This window comes from Callospermophilus lateralis, chromosome 4 (genome assembly GCF_048772815.1).
Source record: "Callospermophilus lateralis isolate mCalLat2 chromosome 4, mCalLat2.hap1, whole genome shotgun sequence".
In the NCBI taxonomy this organism is placed as follows: domain Eukaryota; kingdom Metazoa; phylum Chordata; class Mammalia; order Rodentia; family Sciuridae; genus Callospermophilus; species Callospermophilus lateralis.
This window is the reverse complement of record NC_135308.1, coordinates 12,980,513-13,004,353: the sequence shown is the minus strand read 5'-3', so window position 1 is coordinate 13,004,353 and position 23,841 is coordinate 12,980,513. Positions and strand designations below refer to the sequence as shown.

The following is a 23,841-nucleotide window of genomic DNA, read 5'->3' as shown; positions in this document are numbered from 1 at the left end:
GCAACCTATTAAAGTGTCAGCCATCCCCCATCACATACAAAAAATGTCAAGTTCAGACTGGGAATCAACGCAGTGCAAACCGGCTCTTCCAGCTTCAGTTCCAACTGTACCTCTCTCCCTGTCCTCACTCCTGCCCTTCACATGCCACACATCCCATCAGCCCATCGTGTCCACTAGAGCACAGCACCTCGGCCCCTTCCTGTGGGAGGCGATGCCACAACCTTTCCTGCTCCTCAGGAGACCTTCCCAGGTCCTCCTCTGAGAATGAATGTCTTCTCTGGTCCCTTGGAAGCTGCATTTTGTTCATGCTTTATACTGTTGTTGTGTCTGGCTCTGCCACCAGAGCCTCAGGCCCCCGGGACAGAAACCACCCCATTTGTCATCCCCAGAAAGCACCCCGTCTGTTTCTGGCTAGGGAAGACCACCTGGCGTTAGATGAATTTTCTTGCCAAGAAAAACTAGAAAAAGTAGAGAAATACTAAAAACACCCTGCCAGGCACCCCACAACAACTTTTCACTAAACCACAGGCTGTGTACATGATGGTGGCCCCGTTAAGATGACAACAGAGTGAAAAATACCTACCACTAAGTGACCTGGTAGCACCTACTTGCATGAAGCACCACCCATGTGCTCCTGATGCTGGTGGAAACAAGCCCCCTGGCTGCCATGTAAGAGCACATTCCATTATATACAATAATTGATCATGATAACAAATGACTATGGGTACTGGTTTAAGTACTCACTGTATATAGGTTTTGCGGGGGGTATTAGGGATTGATCCCAGGGGCACTCGACCACTGAGCCACATCCCCAGCCCTGTTTTGCATTTTATTTAGAGGCAGGGTCTCACTGAGTTGCTTAGTGCCTTGCTTTTGCTGAGGCTGGCTTTGAACTCGCAATGCTCCTGCCTCAGCCTCCTGAGCCGCTGGGATTACATCGTGCCCCACCACACCCGACCCTATATATGCCATTTTGTCATTATTTATGAGTGTACTCCTTTTACTTATAAAATAAAACTTTAATGTAAAACAGAACACGGTGTCACATCACCAAGAACCTCATGCATCTTGTGTTCATGAATCTCTTTACTGCATCGTGGGACTGACGTGTGCCAGCTGGGCTGCTGTGAGTACACTCTGTGATGTCCACACAGTGACAGAAGCACCTAATGATGCATTTATCAGAATGTGTCCCATCTTTAGGTGGAACCTGGCCGAACTGGAAGACACTGGAAGGCTACCAAGGCAGCAAACCGGGCCAGCAAGGGCCCCGGAAGCCAATACTCCACGGGGACAGGAAACATAGTCACAGAGGCTCACGTTTGTCTCTGCTGTTCCCTCACAGAACTTGCCAGGGGCCAAGAGACTGAAAAGCTAAGCACATCTCTTGGCAGCCTCCAAGGACTGACAGGACAGAAAAAATAGGGCTCAGAGCTTGCCAAGGAATAGGGCGACTTGCTAGACAGCCCTGGGCTCCTGGATGGGGTCCCCAAATGGCTGAATGCTACAAGTTAGGGCACAGACTGGTTAGAAAGGTCTAAAATCCACACACTCAGAATCCCCAAGAAGAGACAAGAAAGAGGGCTGGGGATGTAGCTCAGGTGGTAGAGCACTTGCCTTGCATGCACAAGGCCCTGGGTTCAGTCCCCAGCACCACACACACACACACACACACACACACACAAATTAGCTAAGGTCATCAGAATGAAGTTAACAAAACAATCAGATTTTATGTTTCTTATAGGAGACAGGTTAAACGTAAAAGAATAGGAAATGATACATCATGCATACATTAGTTAAGGGAAAGTGAGAATGAAGTGAGATAAAGTTGACTGCTAGAGACCAAAAGGAACAATTAATGATAACGAAAGAGTCAATCCACCAGGAAGATGCAACTCTGCTGACATTGTATACAACACTTCAAAATGTATGAAACACTGACAGAATTAAAAGGAAATAATAGAACTATAATCCCAGGGGTTGACTTTACACACCTCTCTTGGTAGCTGACAGAAGAAATAGGCAAGATATCTTGGCACTTGTTTTAGTCAGCTTTTTTGTCACTGTGACTGAAAGACCCAACCAGAGCCATAATAGAGGAGGAAAAGTTTATTTGAGGGCTCACAGTTTCAGAGGTTTGAATCCATAGACAACAGGCTCCATTCCTCCAGCCTCTAGGTGGGGCAGAACATCATGGCGGAAGAGTGGCAGAGGGAAGCAGCTCATATGATGTTCAGAAAGCAGAGACTCCACTCTCCAGATACAAATATATACCCCATATATTCACGCCTCCAATGAAGCACCTCCTCTAGCCACACCCCACTTGCCTCCAGTCCCCACTCAGCTAATCCCATCAGGGATCAATTCTCCCAGCCATTTCTCCTCCAACCCTTCTTGCATTGTCTCACATGTGAGCTTTTGGGGACACCTCCCATCCAAACCATAGCAGCACTGAAGATGTGAATGGCATTATTAACCAACTTGACCTAATTCTCAAGTTTCTATAACCTGTGCTTGTCAACCACCAGGATAGATTTGCTTCAGGGACACATGGAAGATTTTCCATGATGAACCCCAAGTTGGGTCATAAAACATGTCTCAACACAATCAATGAAAGATATTGTCTGACCACAGTAGAATGAAGCCATAAATCAATAAGAAAAGAATAACTAGTGCAGTGTTCATTTTTTGTTTTGCCTAACATAATGCCATAGATTGGGTAAGTTATAAAGAAAAGAGGCTTATTTTGGCTCATAGTTCTGGAGGCTCAAGGAGAAGGGGCTGCATCTGGTAATGGCCTCCTGCTGGCAGGTCCCAGGGTGGAGGGCGTCACAGGGCAAGAGCCAGGAATCACACATATGTCTCTTCTATTCTCTCTCCCTCTTCTTATCAAGCCACCAGGATTCAACCATGGGAGCTCCATGCTAATGATTTCATTTGATCCTAATCACCTTCCCAAGGCCCCACCTTCAAACACCATGGTCAGGTTACATTTCCTCCTTTAATACCTCACAAAGGGAATTAAATTTCAACACATGAGTCCTCCGAGGAGGACACACTCAAATCATATTCAAACCATCACAACTAGAAAACCCCCAAATTTTGGAAGTAATGGTTAAGGAAATGAACCTATTGCTGTTACTCTCCATCCAGCTCACCATGCCAAACTGATTGACTCATCAGCAAACACAGAGTTCCTCCTCATTAGTCCCCGTTGTAGGTTTGGTGGAAGTGTTCTTTGCCTGGGCACCCACATGATGCTGCCAATCTAGCTCAGAACGTGAACATCAATAATCGGTTCATGGACTGAGGTATCTGAGCCCAGGCGACCTGACTCTGAATTCATAAAAGGCCTTCCCTCTTCTACACAGCCACTTTATCCCTCGTCGTATGGATATTAAAGACAGAAAAGTCAAGAGGAATGATTCACAAACTGCTAACACAAAGCCTCCTATGTTCACCGTAGGTCAGTTCCCAACATCCAGAGTTCTAGTTACCCAGGGTCCACTGCATTCTGTAAATATTAAATGGAAAATTCTAGAAATGAACAACTCATGTTCTAAATTGCGCAGCTGTTCTGAGCAGTGTGATGAAATCTCCCTCTGTGCTAGGCCACCTACTTTGTCTCCCCAGCTGGGAATCATGCCTCTGTCCAGTGCGACCTGTATCTTCCTTGTAGATGCCACCTACCCAGTGGCTGGTCTTACGACTAACACTGTACCACAGGGCTTATGTTCAAGTAAATCATTATTTTACTTAGTACTGGCTCCAAAGCGCAGGAGTACTCATGCTGGTCATTCAGAGAAGCTGGAATGTGCCTTCTATAAAGTTTTTGACAAAAAAGAAAAGAAATATCATGAGCCAAGGTTGCTAAAATCTATAATAAGAATGACTCTTGTATCCATGAAATTATGTATAAGGAAAAAAAAAAATTCATGCTAGAAGAAGGGTGAGTATAGTACAATAAGATGATTGGAGAGAGAGAGAAAGAGTGCACACATTTGCATAAATTTATTACAGTATATTATAATTGTTCTATTTTATTATTTGTTACCGTAATTTCTTACTTTGCCTAATTTATAAATTAAACTTTATCATACCTATTTATCTATAGTGGGAAAAAGCATTGTATATACTACCTGTGGCTTCAGGCACTCACTGGGGGTCTTGGAATGTATCCCCTGCAGATAAGGAGGGTCTACTGTACTCTTTGGTTTTACTTCACCTGATGAGGTAGGAAACATAGTATCCTCAGGAGAAAACTGAGGCACAGACAAGGTCAGTAAGTTGCCTAAGGTTGCACTGATGGTAAGTGCAAGCCAGGAAATGAACACAGGTGTCAGGCTGGCCCAGGCCACGGCCCTCCCTTGTGCTCTGCTGCCCCAGCCAGCACTTGCCTCCCTCCCATCCATGAGGGCCTCAGAGTATTCCAGATCCTCTAATTCTGTTCCAGAAAGAAATGGAGAAAATGTGATCTTGCAATTTTTAAAAAGAACTCTTAATCTCTGGATTTGCATTATCTATAAATGGTTCCACCCCTTCTCCTGGATTTTGTACTCTGGGAACATTCAGTGCTCAACGCTTAAGTCTTTCCTAGAAAAGTGCTCCTGAATTACTTGTTTCCTTTTCCGGGCCTTCTGCACCCTCCTCCAGGGGATTGTAACATAACAGATCCAGCTGCTTCTCTCTCCTTTAAAAAAAAACTTTAGTGGATTTCTTCTCCTCTTTATTGTGAAAACCATGCAAGTTGATAATAAAAATCTGGAAAAATGCAAACTGATAAAAGAAAGAAAATAACTTGCAATACCACAGTGGGGGATAACCACTATCAAATTTCTAGTGTGTACTCTTCTAGTCTTTTTTCTATACATATTTCCTTTTACAAATTGGAATTTTTTACATAATACTTTATCAAATGCTTTACACATTGCACAGTAAGTACAAACGTTATGCCCCTTCCTCCCTCCCTCCCTCCTTCCTTCCTTCCTTCCTTCCTTCCTTTTCCTGTGGTGCTGGGGCTGCAGCCTGGAGCCTTGCACATGCTAGGCAAGCCGTCTACCACCAAGCTACACCCCCAGCCCTCATTGACTGTTCTTTCATGAGGTTATTACCCTGTATTTGGTCAAATGATACATGTTAAACTGTTTCACTGTTATGCACCTTGCTGAAATGAATATCCTTCTTGCTGAAATTCTATCCTGGGATAAATTCCTAAGAATAAGATGATGGATCAACGCATATAATAAAAAGCCGACACTTTTGCAAAGTGTTTTAGCCTGCTTTCCAGAAAGACAGCCAGTCTATAGCTTAGCCAGCAGTGTGTGGGTTCCCCCCAAACCTCAAAACTTTGGCTGTGACTATGTTTTCAAACTTTCTTCCATTTGATAAGCAAAAAGGGCTTATTATTTTGTTTTAAATAGCATTGCTTCTGTTACCTGGGTCGTGGAACATGTCCCCCTACCTGTGTTTCTTTCTTGGCTTCATACCTGTGGCTACTGTATTGTTAAATTCACTTTCCACACTGGTGTCCACCCTACTTAACAGGAGGGGAAAACTGCCAGGCATTCGGTAATAAGGGACCTGAATAGTGGGACCCTGCTGAGCCTTGTGGCCACTGGAGCACTGTCTTCTACTGAAGACAGCAATACCTTATATCTCTTGCCTTTTCTGATGCTTAAACATTAATACAGTAATCTGCCCTTCTGAACGTCTGAGGACATGTGGATTGGGTGAAAGTCACCTTTCTCTTCTTCAGACCTGTTCTGTCAGTCCTCTGTCAGAGACCATTTCAGGAAGAACTAGAAAGCCTGGCTCGAGTCAGGTCTCCATGCCCAGTTGGGAGAGTGGCTGAACCACAGGAAGATGGATCTCTTCTCAGCATCTCCATTCCCAGGCCTCCAAGAGTGTCTCTTCCCTCTGATAGTCCAAGAAGAGGCTGTGCCAGTGAAGTTGCATCATCACGCATCACGGAAATTCCAGAATCCTTGACCCTGAACGCGAGCAGAGAGTGTCTGCCAATTGGGTCAGCCCAACCCAACAGATGAACATGGAGCATCTCTGCAGCTCAGTTCGCACATATCAAGCCAGGCTGGGGTTTCACTGCAGGCCGGGGTTTGTCCCTCGAGAGGAAGGCCCACCTTGGAGAATTTCTGTTGAAACCTCTTTCAAGTGAGCTCTAGGAACTCTGCAGCAGATGGTCTTAATTATTCACACAGTTAAGCCCAGGAGTGGGTCACCAGCAGAGGGCTGGGGGCAGGATGCATAAGGACTAAGGCATTTGACTGATTGAATAAACGTCAGTGACTGCCAGAAGGAGGTTGGCCAGGACTGTTTCTTATCAGAAAGTGGTAAATTATGTCCCCAATATTTTCTCACTGGGCTTCTGACTCAACAATTGAGGATATTATTCAATTCAATCTATTTGAGGATATGTTATTCACACAGTGGATAATAATGGAAGCTCTGCTGACAAGAGTCACTGGGGACGGGCATAGTGGCATGCACCTGTAATCCCAGCAGCTCGGGAGGCTGAGGCAGGAGGATCGCAAGTTCAAAACCAGCCTCAGCAAAAGCGAGGCACTAAGCAACTCAGTGAGACCCTGTCTTTAAATAAAATACAAAATAGGGCTGGGGATGTGGCTCAGTGGTTAAATGCCCATGAGTTCAATCCCTGGTACCAAAAAAAAAAAAAAAAAAAAAAGAGGCACTGGGCCCCAAGGGTATCTGAGAGACAAGATGGGGAAAGAATCCATCCTATCACACAGCTGGGACTCGGGGTCAGAGGGACTTCTAACAAACAGCAGCTGGAATCACTCCCCCTTCCCAAAGGTCTTGAGCACCCCCTGCCCTGTTCATGGTGATCTTTGAGATGGCTACACGCTCTTCCTGCTGGGGACAGTACATAGAAAGGACTAGAGTGTCAGAGTCACACAGAACTGGGTTCCCATCACATATCTACCACTCCTTATCTCTGTGACCTCAGGAACACTTCAGGTTTCTAAGACTCAGTATTTCCTCTGTGAAATAAAAACTATATATACTTGAAAACAACTTTCAAAAGGGAAAAACAGGGAACACCTACTTAAAAATTAAAGATTACGTTCTTTAAGTTCCTGACCCATAGAAGGCAGTCAGAAAAAAATCAGCGAGTAGATCTTGGGCCCCCTGCAAGACCCCAGCTCAGCTTTCAAGTGCCAACTACGGTTTTGGTTGAGACTTAGCTGAATAATTTAATTTTGATCTCCAGTTTTCCTAAGTGTTATCTGGGGAATTAGGAGCTCTTCAGAATAAGCCTAGGTAGTGTTTTTCAGACCCAGTTTTTGCAATACCGTGCTTAGAAACTAGAAAGGCCCATTATTTTGGTACTGAGCATTGAATTGGGGAGGGCTTTATCACTACGCTACATCCCCAATTATTTTGTTTTTTATTTTGAGACAGGGTACTAAATTGCTTAGGACCTTGCCTAATTGTTGAGGCTGGCCTTGTTCAATCCCAGTCTCAGCCTCCCAGGTTGCTGGATTAAAGACGGGCATTTCCATGCCTGGCTAAAAAAAGCACATTTGCAGAATACAAAATATTGGGAAAAGGTTTAATTACCTAAACAAGAAAAGCTGAACTCATTATGCTGTATAAACCAGGTATGTGCTAAATCATGCTGAGTCAAAGGGAAACGGCACTTCAAAGGGTCTACAGGTAAGACTTCTAAGCACGGCTTATGTCAGCCAATGCCAACTGGTCCTGCTAGGAGATGCGAGTGAGGCTGGTGTCAGAGGGAGGGGAAAAGGTTCTCAACCTTGATCTTACTCCAGTTTTGAGTCCGTCTGAATAGTGCTATTTCAATCATCTGATAAACATCATTGGTTGGAGGACATCAGTCATCCCAAGAACTTTCCAGTACATCTCAGAATCCCCGATTTCTGCCTCCAGCAGTGGCCTCGTGCTGACAATACAGGGATACCTGAGAACACTTTATAAAGTCTTATTTAATTTTGACCCCACAGGACTCCAAGAGGAAAAGCTGAAGCTAGAATTTCCAGGGCCCTTTCCGTAGGCGACTCTCAGGGGCCGAGTTGGCCTGGGAAGGGATTTGTGAAAGGCCTCCTCCCAAAAACTCAGCAGTGAGATTTCCTTGAATCTGCTCAAATAGTTCTCCTCCTCTAAAAGCAACCTCTTCTGAACCATTTCATCATCTTCCAGAAAAGGGCAGCCTGTGGCGTCTGTCTCGCCTTTCTACAAAACCAAGTGAACGGCTGACTCTCCAGTATGTCCTTAAACAAAAGCACAACCCCAAATTGCGGCCTCTAACTAGGGACGCTTGGTTTTGTGGCATCCACTCAAATAATGGCCAATGTGACAAACCGGTTCCTAGGAAATGACAACGATTATTAATTGTCAATAGCCACAGTAATTCCTAGTCACGACAAGTAAGACAAAAGACACCAATCACATCTGGACACCATGGTTTTGGGTTTTCAAATTGCCCTGACCCAACTGATCCTCATCTGATCCTCCTAGCAGTCTCCTTCCCCTACATGAACACCCACACGCAGGACTCTCTCCTACAGCAGGCATCTGTAGGGCCCCCTTGTGTGCCTGGCCTCGTGGGCCCCAGTGGTCAGGGGAATGAGTCACTCCTCCTGCTACTTGCTTCATACCTTGCGGCTGGGAGCTCCCAGTCATGGTCCCGCCTGCCCCAGATGTGAAGCATGGTACAAACCACCAGGCTACTTTTTAGCTGGGAGCAGTGGCCACACTGCTTTGGGCACTTGCTTAAAACAGTGGGGCTGGGAATTCAGCTGAATTCTGTCACCCAGACAGAACGCCCTGCTTCACCTCTCTACCAGACACAGACACTTGGGGTCAGGGCAAGGAGGGGGCTGTCTCCTCCACTGGATCCTCTGTGCCTGGGACTCCTGCCGAGTTCAACAGGAGTGACGAATGGCCCGGAGCACAGCACAGTACCATGATCCCCGCTGCGGCCTGGGAGCTGCTTCTAGCCACGTGGAACATACTCCTGCACAGAAGGAGGCAGTCCTGAGTGAATGGGAGTATTTGGAGGATGCGGGAAGTGGGTGGGGGATGAGGTGGCCCTTCTGAACCACCTCAGACAAGAATGGAGACTTTGACACCAGGCTCAGCCAGGGCCGGTCCATCTGGCTTCTGGCCAAGGATTCCTCCTCAGTTCGGTCTATTTCTGGCCACAGAGCGGGAATGTTCAGAGCACAGTGAGGTGGGAAGAAGGCAGGCACACAAAGTTGAATATTTTTCAGTCTTCCAAAAAGAGGCCTTTGTTGGCATAATTTGTTGTGACCAATTGGGGTTCCTCACAGTCCATGTCTGGTTCTGGGTGGAATCTCATTTTGACCAGTCTGCTTCCCTGGGAGACTGAAGGTCCAAAACACTTTAGAATATGCCCTTCTGGAGATACTGGCTTGGATCTCTTCTAGAAGAGACACATCTCTTCAGCAGGAAGCTCATGGAGAAGGGACAGGGGAAAACCAGTCAGTACTTAAGAGCAACACAGAAACTGATCAAGACAAGGATGCCCATAGGGTTCAAATTGTCCAACCCCCAATCCCTAGGAAAAATACAGACATAGCTCAACTACAGGATAACACATAACAACTGGAAGAACACAGCGCAAACATCCAAGATTGGACTGAGATTCCAATTTGGCTTCTGTAAACAGAGAAGAGTCTTAGTGCCTTGATGGATTTCATAAGAAATCTAAGTGCCTGGTACAAAGACTGGCTCATAGCCACTGCTCAGCAGGTGATAACTAGCATAATTTAAAATTGGGAACAATCCAGGCAAAAACCAGGAGGGGCAACATTCTACCCATCAACCACTCCTAACTCACCACTTGGGCAGCTTTAACACCCCTGCTCCCCTCCCCCCACCGACACACACACTTTGAGACATGTTTCCCAGAGCTAACAGCAGTAGCCAAATTGGTCTGGGTTTCTTGCCATTTGGAGGGAGATGTTAAAAAGTCCACAAAAGGCAGGCAGGGGAGAATAGAAGTGAGGTCCAGAAGGGCATGCAAACTTGAGAGGCACTCCAACTACTGTGAAGGAGCCCAGTGTCCCCAGGGATGGGGCTCACTGCACACCTATTCCTGGAGAAGAGCTGAGAGTTGGTCCAGGCACAGTCACCGGGGTAGGGAGGGGCTCAGATGGTTGGGATAAGATAAGCGTGATGGGTAGGAGATGGGAGATTATGGGAGTCCTGGGAGAGAGGGAGTGCATGACCAATTTTTCCGAGATGATTCATAAAAATATTGACAGAGAGACACTTCAATAGCTCAGTCCTTAAGTGACACACGACCCAGCTTAGCAGGTTGCCTCAGGCAGGGGCCTGCCTTCGAATCAGGACTTTGGACACCTTTTCTGGACATTTTCCATCTCCAGAAACTGCCGGGCCACGCTGTCATCTGAACATCATAACCTGGGCCTAGAATCAATTCTTCAGGACGGTGCTTCTCAGATGACAGTGTTTCTCAGATGACAGCCAAACCCAGAGAGTGCAGTGACAGGGCTGGCAGGTACAGACCACAACTGCACCTTGAGCTTGTCTGGAGATGTTTAGCTCCGTGAGAGAGAGGGGAGGTGTGCAGTGGACAGCTTGCTAACGGCCCCAGACCTGGGCTTCTGCTGCCCGCTGAAGCATTGGCTGCCATCCAGAAGCCCAGTGAGCAAAAGCAGCAGGCACCAACTGCCACATCAGTGAAGCTGGCTGGGCTTGGCTGCACAATGCCGGCTGGTAACATTGGTCCCCAGTGATCACTCATCAAGACAGCGGCATTGGCAGGGCAGTGGCACGTACCCAGAGACCTGAAGGTTCTTATGTTGACTGAGGAGGACGGACTTTCTCAGTGACCTTTGAAGGTGATCAGCAGTGGTACTGATCGTAAACCTGCACTAGACATCCAAGAATGATTCCGCTATTCTTGCTGTGTCTCCAGACATGGCATGGCTCCCATTTTCAGCTGTCAGACGCCGCCCCTCTCTGTAGCATGACAAGAACTAGTCATGCATCTGCTTCCGCCTGCTTTCACTCTTTGTTGTGGTTTGAATGTGAGGTGTCCTCTAAAAGTTCCTGTTAACGCGGGAATATTCAGAGGTGAAACGATTACATTATGAACAACTGTGACCTAACCAGTCCATCTTAGTTTGAATAGACTGACTGGGTGGTGACCGTGGGCAGGTGGGGCATGGCTGGAAGAGGTGGGTCACAGGGGGCTGCCCTGGAGGGTACCTCTTCCTCGCAGTCCCTTCCTCCTTTCCCCGACCCTCTCTCTCTCCCTCTTTCTCTCTCTACTTCCTTGCTGCCAGGAGGGGGAAGCTTCCCTCTGTCACATTTTCTCTCTATAATGTCCTGCCTCACCTTGGGCCCAGAGCAATGGAGTTGGTTGTTTATGCACTGAGACTCCTGAGACCATGAGCCCCAATAAACTTTTCCTTCTCTGGGTTATTCTTTTTGGGTATTTGGATCATAGCAACACAACAGCTGACCAAAACAGAAATTAGTACTAAGAGTGGGGCTGTTGCTATGACTAACTGGACCATGTGGTTCAGAAGTGGTTTGCAGGAGGAAATTTTAAAAGTTTATAGATTCAGGCTGGAAAAGTTTTACAATGTTGTAAGCAGAGCTTAATAGCTGATTCGGTGGGCAGAAGATCAGAATTTTGATGGGAATGTGGACTGTACTCCTGAGGGTTTCAGAGGGAAATGAGGACTCTATTGGGAATTGGACTAGAGGTTATTCATGTTATAGTCTGGCAAGGAACTTGGCTACCTGTTCCTGTGTCCTGAGACTTTTTTGTGTGAGGCTAAATATAAAAGTGATGGACTAATTAAACTGGCAGAGGAAATTTCAAGGCAGCACAGCATTCAGTCAGTGGCATGGATATTGCTGGAAGATTTTAGCCAGGCTTACTGTGAGTATCAGGAGCAGAAAGCAGAGCTAAAGGGTTTGTTTGTTTGTTTTTGTTTTAAACTTGCACCTTGCAAAGCTGGGGCAAAGAAAGCTGTGTTTGTTGAAGACTTTGCAGCCCCTAAAGAGATGCTAAGTACTTTGCACAGAGACAATAGGAAAGATGGCTTGAGGGCACTTCAGGAATTTGCAAGACTATACCCACTACTGGCTCCAGGGCACAGAAAATTCCTTTGAGAAGAGATATGGGGGCACTCTGCTCACCCAGGGGGCCTAGGAAGTTGTTTCACAGTGCTAAGCTGAAAAAGCACTCAGGCTGCTGGAACTGTGATTCCTGGGGGTTGGATATTGTGTGAGTTGACAGCAGACATCATCCAAGTTCTGCAGGAATAAGATGCTAAACTTAAGGGGTCATGAAGACTTTGCTTCCCTTGAGATTTCAAAGGAAGGCCTAGGAGGCCATGCAAAGTGTAGCAAGATTGGAGTCCCTGAAGGCTGACCCTGAGAGGGCCATGGGTACAACTGAAGATGAAGCAAAGGTGGAATGGAGACCCCAGGAATCAAGAGTTGTCAGCAATGTGGATTATCTGCTGAGAAAAACTATTGGCTAAGGAGAGAGCCAGGCTAAAAGAGAGGCCAAGTGTGCTGCAGCCTGCAAGGCCAATAGGTCGGGGCTGCCCAAATCCTTTGGAAATAACATCTTGCAAACTTGTATCCTAGATGCTGTACAAGTAGTTACCAGATCTATCTGCCCAGATGAGATTCAATCTTCTTTTGACCCCATCCTTTCTTGCTGTGCCCCTACTCCTTCCTTTTGAATTGGGAATGTTTATTCTATGCCACTATATATGGGATATATGTAACTTGCTTTTGATTTTTATAGGGGCTTGCAGCAAAGAGTTTGCCTTAAGGCTTACAGTCACTAGAACTTGGACTTTGGGGCAATGCTAAAACTGTAAGACTATGGGGCTCTCAGAGATGGACTTCTGCATTTTGCATTGTGAGATGAACATGAGCTTTTGGGAATAAGAGGCAGAATGTTAGATATTTGAATATGAGGTGACCCCCAAAAGGTCCTGTTAATGCAGGGATATTCAAAGGTGAAAAATCAGATTATAGGAACTGTTATGTAATCAGCCACCCTAGTTAGAACAGACTGGGTGGTAACCGTGGGCAGGTAGGGCATGACTGGTGGTGGATCACTGGGGATGTGCCCTGGAAAGGTTCATCTTCCCTGAGGTCCCTTCCCCACTTTTCCTCCCCTTGCCCCTGGTTTCCTTGCTGCCATGAGGGGTGCAGCTTCCCTCTGTCACACCCTTCCCCCATGTTATTCTGATTCACCTTGGACCCAGAGCAATGAAGCTGGCTTTCTATGGACTGAGACCTCTGATACCATGAATCCTAAATCTCCTCCTCTAAGTTGTTCTTGTTGGGTATTTTGGTCACAGTGACACAAAGGCCAAATAAAATACAGCTGTTCCTTATTCTAAAACACTATATAGCCACCTCACAACCTCTACTCATCTGTTTAAGAATGCACTCAAATATGTATATTTTTAAAAATCTCAAGAATTTTTTTTTCTTTTTAGTATCGGGCTTTGAACTCAGGGGCACTCAATCACTGAGCCACATCCCCAGCTCTGTATTGTATTTTATTTAGAGACAGGGTCTCACTGAGTTACTTAGCGCCTCGCTTTTGCTGAGGTTGGCTTTGAACTCAAGATCCTCCTACCTCAGCCTCCTGAGTCGCTAGAATTACAGGTGTGTGTCACCACGCCCAGTGCAAGAAATTTACTAAAAATCTACTAGAACTGATAAATGATTTCAGCTAGGTTACAGGATGCAAAAACAATATATAATAATAAACAATCCAAAAGTGAAATTAAAAAAGCAATCCCCACTTACAATAGTATCAAACAAATGTAGGAAAATTTTTAAAACAAAATAAGTGCAAAAAACATACTTTGAAAACTACAAAGCACTGTTAAAAGGAATCAGATGGTCTAAACAAATGGCAAAACACCCCATGTTCATGGACTTTAAGTCTTCACATTTTTAATGGGAATATTTCCCAAAATGATCTACAGATTCAATATAATCCTGACTGGAATCTCAATGATCTTTTGACAAGCTGATTGATTGTACAATTCATATGGAATTATAAGGGATGCAATAGTCAAACAGTTCTGAAAAGGGGAACAAAGTGAAAGAACTCACCTATCTGGTTTCAAAATCAGGGTGGAATGGCACTGACATAAGATTCACAGGATTGAGATGCTGGAATAAATCTGCACATCGAGGTTCAATTGATTTGGACAAAGGTAAGCTGCTCCCCTCATGGCAGCAAGGAAATGGGGGCAGGGAGAGGAGGGGGGAAGAGATCTCAGGAAAGATCAACCTTTCCAGAGCACATCCCTAGTGATCCACCTCCAGTCATGCCCCACCTGCCCACGGTTACCACCCAGTCAGTCTGTTCTAACTAGGGTGGACTGATTCCATTACAGTTCTCATAATCAGATCATTGCACCTCTGAATATCCCTGCATTAACAGGAGCTTTTGGGAGACACCTCATTCATTCAAAGAAATAATGTAGGAAGAATAGCTTTTTCAAAAAGCAATGCAGAAACAACTGGTCAGCCACATGCAAGAGAGTAAAGGACGATGCAGACTCCGTACCACTCACAAAAATCAATACAAAAAGAATCAAAGACCAAAGGCAAAAGCTAAAACTGTAAAACTCTGAGAAGAAACCATAAGGGTAAATATTCGGGACCTCCTTAGACAATGTAAGACGCAAAACCACAGCAATAAAGGGAAAAACATCGAAATTGGATTTCATCAGAACTAAAAACTTCTATGCATCAAAAGATACTGTGCAGGGGCTGGTGTGTAGCTCAGTGGCAGAGCACTTGTCTCGCATGCATGAGGCACTGGGTTCGATCCTCAGCACCACATATACATAAATAAATTAAATAAAGATATTGTGTCCATCTACAACTAAAAAAAAGAAAAGAAAAAAAAAAAGAAGAAGAAGAACACACCATTCAGGTGCTTCTCAATCCAGAGCAGCTGTGATGGGGGTGGCAAAGCAGGGCAGTGGCCAAGTATCCACTGTATTTATTCCTCTGTCCTGTCATCTGCTGCATTCATCTCCTTCTAAGACAGTGAGCCCCCGAGATGGTGAGTACCTGTATTTTTACCTTTCTGGTTCTATTTTCACCAAATAGATGTTAAGTAAGTGTGATTTGAACTGGAAAGAAAAGGCATCATCAAGAAAAGAAAAATACAAGCCACAGATTGGGAGATAATATTTGTAAATCATGTCTGATAAGGGTCTGGAGTCCAGAATATGTAAAAACTCCTATGATTCAACAATAAAAAGACAAGCAACCCAATTAAAAATTAGGCAAAGGCCTGGGAGTATAATTCAATGGTACAGCATTTGCCTAGCAGGTAGGAGGCCCTGGGTTCCATCACCAGTACAGACAGGAGGAGGAGAAGGAGGAGGAGGAAAGAAAGAGGCAAAGAATTGAAAGAAAGTATACAGATAACAAGCACACCAACATTTGCTCAACATCATTAGTCATTAGATAAATATAAACCAAAACCACAACAAGATCCCATTTTATACCATTAAAATGACTATAATCTTCTTCTTTTTTTAAAGTAGAAAGTGTCAAGTGTTGGTAAAGATGTGGAGACATTAGAATACTCATGATTGCTGGTGGGGATTTATAATTATGCAATCAACAATGAAAAATAGTTTGGTGGTCCCTCAAAACATTAAGCATAGAATGACCACATGAACCAGCTCTTCCACCCTAAAAAAACAAGTTCTTGTATAAGTTCAGGCAAAACTTGTACAAGAACATTCAAGGCAGTATTGTTCATAAGAGCCAAAAGGTGTACACAGTCTAAATGCCCCTCAGCAATGACTGGATAACCAAAATGTGGTATAACACACTGGAATATTATTTGGCCATACAAAATAAAGACTAACACATGATAACAACATGGATGAAGCTTGAAGACATTATGTGAAGTGAAATAAGCCAAACGAAAGACCCAAATATTATATGATTCCATTTATAGGAAATAACCAGAATCAGCCATACAGAGACGGAAAGTAGCCTGGCGGTTGTTCAGGTGGGTGGGTGAAAGGATATGGTTGATGCCTAAGGGCAGGCTTCTTTTGTGTTGACGGAAATGCTATAAAACTGGCTGCAGTAATATTTGCACAGCTCCATGAATATACTAAAATCCATTGATGCATACTCTTTAAATGGGCAAATTGTGTGGTATATGAATCACATCTCAATATGGCTGTCAAAGAATCTACTTAATGACAGTTTAGTCATATCTATTTATTAAGGATCCTCTAGGTGGTAAACACAGTGTCGAGCACTGGGAATTCAAAAATGAATCTGATACGGTCTGAGGAATTCACCATAGACTTTGAGAATTAATAAGAACTAAATCCAAGGTCCAGAGAGAACTGGTAGGCAGTGGTCTACTTGGGGAAGAGCAGCCGGGAAGGTTCTGGGCAGCTGACCCCTTGCGCAGGTTGGGAAGAAGAGAGAGAGTTTGATTGGCAGGTGTGGGGGGAGGGGCACTGGCCATCATCCTGCGGCAGGTGCAGCGGGTCTGACATAACACAGGGGTTCCGGGAATTCAGAACCCCAGATGAATCAGGGCAGACCCGGGAAGTGGCCACGATGAGGGAGGGAGGCAGGGAGGGGTGAGGCTAGACTGGCAGGCCAAAGGCCATGCTGAGAAAGACGAGCTTCCCCTCAAGGGGGCGCGGGGCAGGGAAGGGTCGCAGCAGGGTGATGCGGGCTGACCTGTAACCTAGAGCAGGGGTCGGCGAACCTCCGCTGGGAGCCAAATCCACAAATAAAGGTGGCTGGGACACCGCCGTCCACAGCCCTCTTCGTGCTGCCCGCGGCCGCTTCCACACTAAAACAGAGCCTGTCACTGCCACTGAGACCACGTGGCTCATCGAGTGTAAAACGTTTGCCTTCTTGTTCCTTTCAGGAACAGCTCACTGAGCCCGCCCTAGAAGGATCAGAAGGCTATCCCCGAAGACGGGTTTGCGTGGGTGAAGACCAGGGGAAGGGAAGCCAGGTGGGGGACTCTCAAAACTCCCCAGAAAAACAGCAGCGGGTGACGCCATGACGTCGTGACATTGGGGCGACCGGATAACCGAAAGAGGTGGTAGAGATGGGCATGGCTCCAAGAGCTGCAGGAAAGGAAGAAGAAGAAGAAGGAAAAAAAAAAAAAAAAAAACCACCCGAGGAGTAAGGGTTTAAGAAAGTCACAAGTGCTGCTGAAAAGGATTAGGGACTCCACTGGGTTTCACCGATGTCTGAAATTTGTTTCTTCTTAGTCACTGAAGTGTTTGGTGCTTGTGCCTCAAGTTTAGCAGGATGCTGTGAGCAGTGGATCCAGGCAGTTTCAAAGCGTTTAGAGAATCACTGTTGACTTGGCGATGGGCACCCAAGAGCACAGCAAGGCAGCTCCAGAGAGCCTGCTGGGAGTCTCTCTTCCCTGGGCTGCCTCCTTGTAAGGCTGCTGTTAGCACTGGGCACTTGGTTGCCACGCATCAGAATATTACTCTTGGCTGTAGATTCATTTTAAAATGCACATGTCAAATATCACACCTTGTTTTTGTTTGTTTGGTTGGTTGGTTGGTTGGTTGGTTTTGGTGGGAGTGGTCTCCTAAGGTGACTGACAGGGTGTCTGGCACAGTAGGGAATCAGGAGTCACCAATACATTGTTTTAGTTAAAAAGAAAAAAAAAAAAGTAGAAAGAAGACCAGGTGAGAAGGGAAAGAGGAAGGAAGGAAAGTGAGGCAGGAAGGCAGACATGCCCAGAGAATCCCCTCCTGGGGCTTATGAGCCATGCCCAGCAGAAGCGACATATGAGCAGGAGTTCTCCATGTGGTTTGGAACCCCCCCCCACTCCTTGCTATGGGATCCTTGAAGAATGAGACCCAGCGTGAGGGCTGAAGTCAGCTATAACTACAAGACCCACATATGGTAAACTTCCTTCCCTGGATATTTTAAGGAAAGAACTTGCATCAATCTCACAACTATTCTAGTGGTCTTCTAGACTGCAAACTGTAGTTTTTCAAACACCTCTTCCAAACCCCTCGTGGTAGAGAAAATGAACGTCCAATCCCAAAACCTTAAGGTGTAGTTGAAGCTTCTGGATGTGGGTGAAAAACATCTTGGAACCCTCCTGCTTTACCCTTAAACTCATGCATTCCTGGTAATGATGTGTTCTTGACCTAGGTGGTAGTTACAATGGCATGAACACCAATGTTCATAGAAGCATATTCCTCACAAAATCAGGGAGATGACCTCCATCAATGGATGAATGGATAAATTAAATGTGGTACATATGGACAATGGAATACTATTTCAACTTTAAAAGGAAGGAAATCCCATACTACAACATGGAAGGAACTTGAAGACATTGAACTAAGTAAAATAAGTCATCACAAAAGGACAAACAGGGTGTCAACCTCACAGAGACAGGAAGTAGAATGGTGGGTACCAAGGGTGGGATAGGGAGATGGAAAGTTAGTAGTGTTTAACATTATAGAGTGTCTGTTTTGGAAAATGGTAAAGTTCTGGAGATGGACAGTGGTGAGAGCAGCACATCTCTATGAATGTGCTTAATGCCACCAAATGATACAATTAAAACTAGTTAAAATGGTGAGTTTTATATTATGTTTAGTTACCATGATAAAAGCAAATGCAATGAAAAAGTTCGTCCAGGTATATACTTAGTATTGTCATTTTACCTACATATGCTATTCTTGGGGAAAAAAATGGCTTATTTTAAAAATATACATTATTCAATTTTATAGTTGTATTTGTTTAGAGAAGTTTCAGAAAGATATGTGTGTGGGGGGAGTCCTTCCTCTTACATCTTTGAGTCATGCAGGCCCTCTAAAAAGTTGGGCTATGCCAGCTAGGTCCACAAATAGTCCATCAGGAAGGCTGGGGAAGGGAGCAGTTCATGGGTCAAGCTCAAGGACATTACAAAGAAACTGAAAATTATGCTGTTCATGAGTCATCAACACAAGTTACCTTCTCATAAAGTATATATTTCATAGGCAAATGGCATTATTTTTGCAGAAGTTATACATTATGCTGGCAATACATCAAGGAGCACATGTGGGAACTATTGCCACAAGACACACATAGGAGCAGCTGTGTGTGCTTGTCTGACATGATTTCTGGCAATGAAAAAACTAAAGAGAAAACATACTGCCATTTGCACATAATAGTATATAACTGTCCCTTGGTATCTAGGGGAGATTGTTTCCAGCCCCCACCTTCCCCAGATATCCAAATCTGCAGATACTCAAGTCTCTTGTATAATGGCACAGTATTTGCCTATAAGCTACACAGTGCTCCTATGTACTTTAAATCATCTTTAGGCTACTTTTAATACCTAACACAATGCCCACACATCACTTCATTCATATGGATTCTGCACAGCATTCAGTACATGGCAAACTGAGGTTTTGCTTTTGGAAACTTTCCAGAATAAAAAAGTACTTTAAATCCATGGTTGGTCGAATCTACGAAAACTGAACTCACAGATACAGAGGAAATAAGTATAATTCTAAAGGTGTCCCAAGTGAAGGAATCAAAAACCTAGTATGAGAAGAGCCGATCAGCTGTGATCTTACCTACATCCTCATTGTCTGCTAAAAGCATTGTTGCTCAAACATCCTTATTTTCCAAACACAATTTTCCTGGTAAAATTGTTTTTATCAAGGGAAGTGTGAAATATTCTTTAAAACTCTGGATAGATGTCTAAACTGTCACTGTTGTGATTTATCATCCTCCAGCAAGTGGCTATTCTGCAAAGGTGGTCCTGGAGCCTAGAGAGTTCTCTGACAGTGTATGGGAAACCAGCCAACACACAGGTTGTCTTCCCTACTGAGCACACACCACACTCAAGGACAGGAGTGCATCTACAGAATTACTAGGCTGAGAAGTTTCTAAGACTTGCTTCAATTTCGACAAGGCTGAAGCCTAAGATTTGTTGGGTACCTACAGCTGCTGCTGCACCCCGGTGGTATTTGCTTGGCTCTTCCCTTCCTACCACAACTACTGGTCTTGCTGGTTCTATGGCCCTAGAGCCAGGTGGGCTTCAGCCACTTCATCTGAGGCTGCAAATGGTCCACCAGGGTGTAACTGCCACACAGACTGACCACAGTGGTGATTGCAAGCTGCTCTTGTGTAGCTAGACAGCCCATAGGGGCGGGAAGGATCCCTCCTAAGACTCCTAAACTATAAGATGAAGAAAGCCATGTTGCTCTTGCAACTGCAGGTGCTAATGTGAATCACCTATGAATCTACCCCCCACCCCCAGCAGTCTATTAGCTAACGGGGAAGAGCATGTATGGCTGCCAGAAAACAGTGTGCCTGAAGGTGAATGTTCTGCCTCTTTTGAGTTCCTCCAGTTGGATGATGGGATGGGATTCCCCCCATTTCTCTGCCCCCAACTGACTCTGTTATGGAAGATCTGTTGGTTGCCTATTTCAGTACAATGAACATAAAAGCACATAGCCTAGGAGTCCAGCAACAAAGGCTTACTTTTTTTCACACTGCCTACCAAGGAAGGAGGATTCCAAGTGTTAAGATGTAAAAAATCTTATTACCCCATTTCAAAAGCAAATAAACAAGTAATAAAGATGCTCAAAGCATGTTGGAGATCCTCACCAAACAAAGGCAGAACTAACAAAGCTGTCCATAAATTAAGCTATATCTCTGCTCTACTTCCTTGTCTCAGGAGTGAAGAAGATGCCAGCTGCCAAAGCAGCCAAGCAACACTCATAGTGGGGTGACTGTTCTCTACCAAATTTCTTCCTGGGGCTTTGCTTCTTCCAGGAAGCCCAGCTGCAGTCATTTCACACATCCTACTTTTAGATCAAGAAGCCAGAGAATGAGAAAAACAATGCTACCTAGCTCAGAGGCCCCTGAACCCCTATCCCAGAGCCCTCGAGAGGCAAGTTGCTTTCTTAGAGTTGTCCAATAAGCTTGGAAACAAACCCAGACTTCTTGATTCTGCAGCTCATTTATCTCAAGCACCAAATGGCCAATTACTAAATGGTTCCACAGGGATTTCTGACAGCACGTATAGAGGAAGTGAGTGCTCAGGTGAAGCAAGGCAAGGCCAAGTCTTTAGAAAGCCTCTGATATTCCATGAGCAGGTCTTCCTAAAGAAGAGCAGAAGGGCTGCTGCCCATAAGCGAGAGGTGGGTCCGTCAGATGCAGGCTTCCCTGGTGGCAGCTGTGCCATCTGGACGACTCATCTGTTTTCAAGTTTCATTAGTGTAAAATGAATTCAATTATACCCCTCTCACTCTTTAGTGGGAAGTTGCAAGAATCAAACAACAATTTGATAAGAAGGTGGTTTGAAAGAAATAATGTACAATAGGAATTTAACAAATTATATGAATCAAAGGAACTCAGAGCAACCACAAAAAGAAATTTTGGGGTAAAATTTTTAATCTAGACTTGGTAACAGTGATGGATGCCAAAGAATTTTCATGCATTTTCTTAGGTATAATAATGGCACCACAGATATTAAATATCTTTAAAGATCACACTGAATTATGTAGGGATGAAATATCACAATGTCGGGTATTTGCTTTTAAAATACATCAATGGAAAAAAGGAGGAAGAGCACAGATTTATGTGCAACAAACGCTGATAACAGCTGAAGCTCACCGAGATGTTTATGGGGGTCCATTCTACCCTCCTCTCTACTTTAGTGCATATTTGAAATTTTTCAGATTCAAAAAGCATTTAAATAAACAATGCAGAATTTTCTGGGACATTAGTCAGCTTTCTGATTGTCACGTCCAGAGCACAGAAAATCTGTTTCCTCCACAAGGCCCTTTCAAAGTGGTCATCCAGAGGTCAGAGGGTAAGGACTTGGGAAGAGGCCAGAAGAGGCCAGGCAAGGAGCCCAGCTGCAGAGGAGATAAAAAGAAGTATCCTCCTAGAATCTCCTGTCTGGGAAGCATCAAAATGTCAGGCAACATGTAAGGGTAAGTGCACGCCTTGCCTTGGACCTGAGTTTCATATTTATCTTTTGCCACCAAGACACTGTTTAGCACAGTCACAGAGGACAAGCAAACACACACACACACACACACACACACACACACACACCACTGAGATCCAACCCCCTGGGGGAGAGCTACCTGGGACCCACAGGATGCGTGCATTTTTGCCATGGGTTTGAAGGACATCTCAGGGGCTAAGGTCTAGGAAGGGGAAAGGGCAAAGGCAGGCAAGGAGATTAAAATTTTATCCAAGGCAGGGTCTGGTGAGTCAGGCATTTATCTGGGAACTGACCAGAGCAATGAACTCTTATCTTCCATCCTAAGCCCCATGCCTGGCCATTAAGTATTAGATAACAGAAATAACCTAATGGATTTCCCCGAAGACCACAAAAGGGCTTTGGGTGCTCTAAGACAGACAGGGTAGCAGTGGTGCAAGGGAGCGCCCTGGAAAAAGGGTTATGGGTTTGAGTTCCCACGCTGACTAACCTAGTGGCCTTCAGCTTCGGTACTTTTCCTTCTCTGCAAAAAGTAATTGGTTGGGCTGATTTTACCTCCTCAGCTGCAAGATTTGGGGGCATGTTTCTGGCTGTCATGCATCTCCCCTCTCATCACGATTTAAAGTTTCCTAAGCATATTGAGTAACTCAGTCCCCCACCCAACCCCACCCGGGTTCTGCTGCTTGCCCCTCCCCTTGCACTCCTCCACCGCGACACCTCGAGCAGGGAGCTACACTCGAGCGCTGGCAGATTTTGACCAAGGAGGGGAGGCAGGGTGGGCAAAGCGCCTGCGTGAAAGTTGTGGGCCTAGGGGACCGCGGGACTAATCGCTTCAGATTGGGGTTCGCTCTACCCCGGGGAGATCTTGCACGCACCGCCGTGGCTCGATGTTTCCTCGGTGATATAGCGGGAGAGGTTCCAGGTCCCCAGACGAGCCAGGGAGAGAGACTTCGAAGTGGGGACCGCGTGTCTCCAACGGCAGGGCTCGCTCCGGGGCACTCCTGCGTGGCCCTGACCTCCCACCCCTGAGAGCGCTCCACATCTCAAAAGCCAAAACTCCGATCACATTCGCAGTCCCCAACGTCGCTGTCCCCACGCTGCACCCTCTGAGGCACCCAGCGCGCAACGAGGCTCCACGGGCTGCGCCCTGCCGGGCCACAGGAGCTCCAGTCTAGCAGGGAGCCGAGCTCCGGGGCGCGCCAGCCGCAGCGCCTCCCCCGGCCCGGGCGAGGTGGGGCTGGCTGGGCGGGGCCCCGGCGTCGGAGGGGACTCGCCAGCCTGCACGTCCTCGCGCGCTCCCCGCAAGGAGCCTTCGCTCAGCGGGTGCCCACCGCTCAGGTCCCGGGAATCCGGACTTGGGCGGAGGGGCGGCCCGGTGGGGAGCCGAGCCTGGAGACCCCGGGGACGCCCCAGCTTTCCCTAGAACCGCCGTGGGAAGGGTGGCGCGGGACGCGCGCTCTTACTTGGCAGCAGGGGTCCGCTGTGGCCGGGCCGGGACTGGGCTCTCCACGGTGGCCCCTCTCCGCTCCCGTCGCCGCAGCTGCAGGCAGGGTTCTCGGCCGTTCGGAAGAGCGAAGGCGAACCCCAGCCCAGGGAGCCGCGCGCCGGAGTCGCGGCTCCGCTCGTTCCCCCGTACTTTTAAGCCAAATCGGGCGGCAAACCCCTCCCTGGACCCACCCCCTTGGCCGACTACGGTCACAGCCACAGGCCGGGCCTCCAGCCCCCTTTGTTGTAATTCGAGAGCGGCCACTCCCGGGCCAGAGGGGGCTCTGCGGGGGAGGCTGCGCGCCAGCCAGCGGGGCAGCCCTTCCCAG

The 23,841-nt window shown here is 46.2% G+C and overlaps 1 protein-coding gene across 4 annotated transcripts in view; it reads right to left on the bottom strand.

Moving 5' to 3' along the window:
- The window catches only part of Loxl2 (lysyl oxidase like 2), an 84,347-nt gene extending 60,723 nt beyond the window's left edge, over positions 1-23,624 (bottom strand). For 3 of the 4 annotated variants that reach the window (XM_076853583.1, XM_076853585.1, XM_076853586.1), the window contains exon 1: positions 23,491-23,624. The gene's annotated coding sequence lies outside the window, so the exon portion shown is untranslated. Of the gene's footprint in view, positions 1-22,902; positions 22,938-23,490 lie in introns of those variants that run through there. The other variant, XM_076853584.1, reaches the window with a different exon arrangement.
- Positions 23,625-23,841: the final 217 nt, after the last annotated feature.